Genomic DNA, 6,423 nt, shown 5'->3' with positions numbered 1-6,423 from the left:
TTTTACTGTAATGTACTGTACTGTAAGTAGCCATCTCTAGCACTTGGATGCTACACACGCACACACACACACACACGCACGTACACACACACACACACACACACACACACGCACGCACGCACGCACGCATGCACGCACAGAGAGAGAGAGAGAGAGAGAGAGAGAGAGAGAGAGAGAGAGAGAGACGTACACTGGTAGGCTACACTGATTAATTTTAAAAGATGCTGTTTGAGAGTTAATGTCCTGAGTTATTCTCACACATTCCTCCGACTTCAACCACGTAATCATAATAATAATCTACCCACTTTGTTAATCTTTTACTGTAATGGCAGTAGCCATCTCTAGCACTTGCTATACACACACACATGCGCACACACACGCACACACATGCATGTGCACACACACACACACACACACACACACATTCACACACACATGCACGCACGAGACGTACACTGGTAGGCTACACTGATTAATTTCAAAAGATGCTGTTTGAGAGTTAATGTCCTGAGTTCTTCCCTACCGGGCGATTTAATGAGCCGTCAGACATGCAGAGGCAAAGCCAGTCTACACACACACACACACACACACACACACACACACACACACACACACACACACACACACACACACACACACACACACACACACACAGCCAGGCCCTTCTCATCACCTCAAACTTCGCCTCAAGCATGGGTGGAAAGCAAACTCTGACAGGCGTTATTTCTCTCCTTCACTCTCTTTCTCTCACTCTCCTTCTCTCTCTTACTGACTCTCTCAGATGCACTGCGCTCCTCTCTCTTCCTTTCTCTCTTTCTATCTATCGCTTCTTCACTCTCTCTTTCACACACACACACACACACACACACACACACACACACACACACACACACACACACACACACACACACACACACACACACACACACGCGCCCATGCGCGCACACACACACACACATACACACACACACACACACACACACACACACACACACACACACACACACACACACACACACACACACACACACACACACACACACACACACACACGAGTGCAGACACGTTTTTTTAAAAGACTTAAATTTAATACTTTTTCACACACATCTGTTTTGTGCAGCCATGCGTGTACCTGCCTGTTTGTGTTGGGCGGGTGGGGAAGGTAGGCTACAGAAGCAAACCCATCATATCCCTGCTGTGAGGGCCTACCGGGCTCAGGCCCAGGGGCCCCAAGATTCAAGGGGGCCCTGAAGCCCAAGCCTCTACTACACTGTAAAAAAATATCAGCTGCCTTAGAATTCCAAATTAATTTAAATCCTTGTCGTGTGAAGCTTTGAATTGAAGCTTTGTGTTGTTTGAACACAATGCTTCAAAACGATCCCATTCAAAGCTTTTAAAAATCGTTCAAAATCACACAAACTATATTTTCAATTCTTTTCCCAACAACACACACTCTCACCACTAACCTAAAGCCCTGAATCGTTTTGTACACTTGCAACACCCATACATGGGTTCGCAGTGTTTGTAAACACGATGTTATGAGGAGGGGCAAGACACTGGCAGTCAACCACGTGAGCTAATTTTTTGACCGACAGCGGTTTCCAACAATCAAGGGTTGAGTTGTGCGCAGTTAGTTTCGTGCAGTCAGGGGGGGGGAATCAGAACCCTGAGGGGGGCCTTTCTTGTTGTCTGGCCCAGGGGCCATTGGAATCATACTCCGCCCCTGTCTGAGATTTGTCACGGACAGTGAAACTGTCTGCATGTTTTCTGTGCCACTGAATCCAGTCTTTTGAATGGCACTCCCACTTTCTCTGATCCGTTTTTTTTTCTCCCCACCCTTCATTTTTGTCTTTACTAAGAGGACACACCCTGTCCTTGATGGAAAGTGAGGACAAAGAAATGAACAAAAATTATGTAACAAACACCACGACCGCTTTTTTTAAAAACGACTATTTCCACAATTATTGAAGCTACCGCAAATTACAAAGCTGTGCAGATTAAAGCTCTTCTGGTCCTCTTTGTCATCAAACACATCATGTTAACAATTACTACCACGGCTGCCATCAATGGTGAAAATATCAACAACAAAAACTGTCCATAGATAAAAGGCGACAAGTGTGTGTGTGTGTGTGTGTGTGTGTGTGTGTGTGTGTGTGTGTGTGTGTGTGTGTGTGTGTGTGTGTGTGTGTGTGTGTGTGTGTGTGTGTGTGTGTGTGTGTGTGTATGCATAGTATGTGTGTAAGAGACTCGAGTAATATGTAACTTGAGTAATAATCACAATAATAGCAAGTGTGTGTGTGTGTGTGTTTGTGTGTGTGTGTGTGTGTGTGTGTGTGTGTGTGTGTGTGTGTGTGTGTGTGTGTGTGTGTGTGTGTGTGTGTGTGTGTGTGTGTGTGTGTGTGTGTGTATGTTTGTGTCTGTATGTGTGTGTGTGTGTGTGTGTGTGTGTGTGTGTGTGTGTGTGTATGTGTGTGTGTGTGTATGTGTGTGCGTGTGGGTGGATGGATGGATGGATGGATGGGTGTGTGTGTGTGTGTGTGTGCGTATGCGCGTGCGCGTGCGCATGTGTGTGTGTACGCCCGCATGTGTATGCGCGACCACGTGTGTGGGTGGTCATCATAGCCTTGTTTGCATGGTCATGAATCATGGGCTCTGGTTGAAAGCCATGGCAGCTAGATGGGCCTTAATTTGCTTGGAGTTGCAGCCGTAGTATAGTAGGCTAAGGGCCTGAGGGGCCACCCTGGGGTGCATTTCTGGAAAGCGTAGTTGCTAACTATGTTAGCTACTTTGTTGGTTGCAATGCAATTTCCCCATGGCAACTACCAAAGTTGCTAACTGCTACCAACCATGCTTTCCAGAAATGCACCCCTAGTCTCTAAAGTGGTCCAGACCTTGTGATGTACCCTAGAAAGCACATCTTTCAAATATTTGCTATTTAATGTTTTTTTGTTATTACAATTATTTTACATTCTTTAGGGTTGTCAGTGAAAAATTGTGGCTTGAAAAATATGCAAAATACAGTATAATTGAAGTGTCATCACGAAAATCTGAATATAATGTATTGCTGTACCCCTGTTTAACCCAGGGAACCATAGTCATGCCTACATATACCCAGGGTGCATATATAGCTTGAATACTGCTGCACTTTTTATTGCTTTTGTACTACCTGTCTACTGCTCTTTGTGACATCACACGCTGTATTTTTGTTTGTGCAGGAAATGGTCAAAAAAGGTACAGCAACTTTGCTGCTCATTGAAACTCGGCTGCCTATTGCCAAAATCGATCTTTACATGAAAGTTTACTAAGTGATAAACAAATATTTTCTAGCATGGTCCAAGTAGAGTCATTTTTGCAGCTAAAAATGGCTATTTTTTGAAAATTCAAAATGGCGGACCATGGTGAAGATCCCCCTTTTCATGTATGAAAAGTGGATTTTTTCCAGTCATAATGAATAATTTGGTGGTGGTGGTAAGTACTAATGAAAAAGGTATCATTAGTGAATGGGCAGCATGAATTCTGGAAATAAACAACTAAAAATCTCACACAGTGTCCCTTTAAATATTAGAAAAACTTTGAATACGTTTATTTTGCTCTTTGTCTTTTCTCTTGTGTGTAGTTTTTGTTTTGTTTTGTTTCGGTGTGTGTGTTTTTTGCTTGATTGTCATAGCCAGAACTGAATTGAATATGTCCTCTTGGTGACTGGCTTTGGACTAAAGTGTCTGCTAAATGTAATGTAAAGGCCTCCGCACATCGGCTCCACCAAAGTTCGATTCCATTGCTGTCAATACAACCCCGCACACCGGCGCCGATGTCGGCAGGCGATTAGAGGCGAGTTCTATTTTGTCGGAGCCGCCAATTGACTATCCATGCTATGTTCCTGTGAAATTGGGTTTGGGGGTCAGAATTGTGTTGGAAGCGAAAGTGCTCCGCAGTGCTGTCAGAGCCAATGTGCGGAGGCCCCAACCTACTGTATGTAGAATTTAGTAAATAACCTTTTCATACGATGGTAAACAGGATCGAAATGCCCAAAATGGCAGCCTACAAAATGACCAGTGTGATGGAGCACAGGACTCGACGCTGCAACTATTGTCAACCACCAGGTCGGCGGGCCCCACGATGGAACTTAAGTCCAAAAATTGCAGAATTGTGACAAAAATGCAATATTGGGAAAATGAATGTCATGTCGCGTGCAGTATTAAATCTTGTTCATTCTCCTCTCCACAGCTGATAGACATGTTGTCCTTCATTGATAGCTTGTAATTATGACACTGTCTCATTTCATCATGAAATTGACCTTCCAGGGGTCCCCACAGCAACCTGTAGCCTAGGGGCCCGGGTCATCTTAATCCGGCCCTGCATGTAGGTCCGTGGCAGGCCAAGTATGTGTGTGTGCGTGTGTGTGTGCGTGTGTGTGCGTGTGTGTGGGGCAGGTCCGTGGCAGGCCAAGCGTGTATGTCTCTGCCACTGGATGTCAACGTGACAGGAGAGAGAGGAGGTTGGCACACGGCTGTGTGTGTGTGTGTGTGTGTGTGTGTGTGTGTGTGTGTGTGTGTGTGTGTGTGTGTGTGTGTGTGTGTGTGTGTGAGAGAGAGAGGAGGTTGGCACATGCTTGTGAGCTGGACACCCAGGCCGCTATGTTACAGTGTGCTGTGAAAGATGAAATCAGTCGCATGTCATCCGCAACATCATTTATACACCACTGTCTCACCTCTGTGGACTCTCTCTCTCTCTCTCTCTCTCTCTCTCTCTCTCTCTCTCTCTCTCTCTCTCTCTCTAAATCAGTCGTATTTCACTTGTCATCTGCAACATCACTTATATCCCACTGTAACATACCTCTGTGGACCCGAAGATGTCTCACCTATGTGCTGTCTCTGTCTGTCTGCTTGCCTCTCTCTCTCTCTCTCTCTCTAGGGGGGTGTTGAGAAGGATACAGCTGAGAGGGGGCCAGTGCTTCGTTGTCATTGGGGGGCATTAGTCCTTTAGTCCATTTAAGGGGGGCGTTGTCAGTAGGGCTGTAACGATATTGTATCGAACCGAGAAATCGTGATACACAGAGTCACAATACTGTATCGTGATACAAGGAGGCAGTATCGTGATACGCCCTTTCAAAGTTTTGTTTCCCATCAGTCCAGAAAAAAAATCAAATGATATGAAGTGATAGTGCTTCCAAGCTTCAAATCATCATCACATGTAAACTTTAAAAAATATATTATAGCGTCTTGTAACATATTGTTCCTATAAACTATCAAAGTTTTTATTCATAATTTTATTTTATAATATTGGAAAATGTGAAATCGTGTGGTGTATCGAACCGTAGGTCAAAAATCGTGATACGAATCGAATTGTGAGTCGAGTGTATCGTTACAGCCCTAGTTGTCAGGCTTATGATGAGGTCAAGGAGGCATGATGAGGCCAAGGGGGCGTTTGTTCCAAAAAGGTCTACTGTATCTTTCTTCTTATGGCAGGTGTCACGAACGTGGTGCCCTCCAGGAGCCTCTGAGGTGCCCACCAAGGATGTTATTGAACAATGACGACTACCAGATTTTAGTCACAGTTAATGCTTTTCTTAAGTTAAATAAATATTAATAATACATATTCATTATTTATTACCTATAAGCAAATTATCATTTAATAATAGTGTGATTTGAGAATGATGGCAAGAGATCAGTTGAGGATTTTGAAAGTAGCCCTCCGGTAGCCCTCAGTAGCCCACGGGTAGCCCTAAGACCCAGAAAGGTTGCCCTATGGTCTCCAAGTCTTCATATATTACTTGTATATCCCTCTAATGGTGGTGTGGTGTAAATGCTGAGGAGGTGAAGATGTGTGTGCAGTAACATGAAGGCTTCCTCATGTGCTATGTGGCCTCCTGTGTGGACTGCACAGTGTGTTCTCATCACTGAAGAGCATGCAATGAAAGCTGTAGAGGGTGATCTGTGTGTGTGTGTGCGAGTGTGCGTGTGCATGTGTGGGTGTGCGCATGTGTGTGTGTGTGGTTGTGTGTGTGTGTGGGTGTGCGTGCGTGCATGTATGTGTGTATGTGAGTGTGTGTACATGTGGTGCGGTGTGCTTGTGTGTGTGTGTGTGTGTGTGTGTGTGTGTGTGTGTGTGTGTGTGTGTGTGTGTGTGTGTGTGTGTGTGTGTGTGTGTGTGTGTGTGTGTGTGTGTGTGTCTGTGTGTGTGTGTGAGATAGCGAGCTCTGAAAACCATTTGAATCCTGATTTGAATGCTGATACAATAATTCAAGTTTGTGAAATGTGCGGTACTGTGAGTCTAGGGAAATACATAGGCCTATTAGAAATCACATAACTATTCAAATGCATAACTATTCAAATAGAAATTAGAGGCAGCTGGTAAACTTGTGATATTTTTTACAGTGAACTTTCCTCGCTCAATGAATGGACCACTTTATCAATAAGCATTTTT

This window comes from Engraulis encrasicolus, chromosome 6, assembly GCF_034702125.1.
Source record: "Engraulis encrasicolus isolate BLACKSEA-1 chromosome 6, IST_EnEncr_1.0, whole genome shotgun sequence".
In the NCBI taxonomy this organism is placed as follows: domain Eukaryota; kingdom Metazoa; phylum Chordata; class Actinopteri; order Clupeiformes; family Engraulidae; genus Engraulis; species Engraulis encrasicolus.
The sequence above is the reverse complement of the archived record's forward strand: the minus strand, read 5'-3'. Positions refer to the sequence as shown.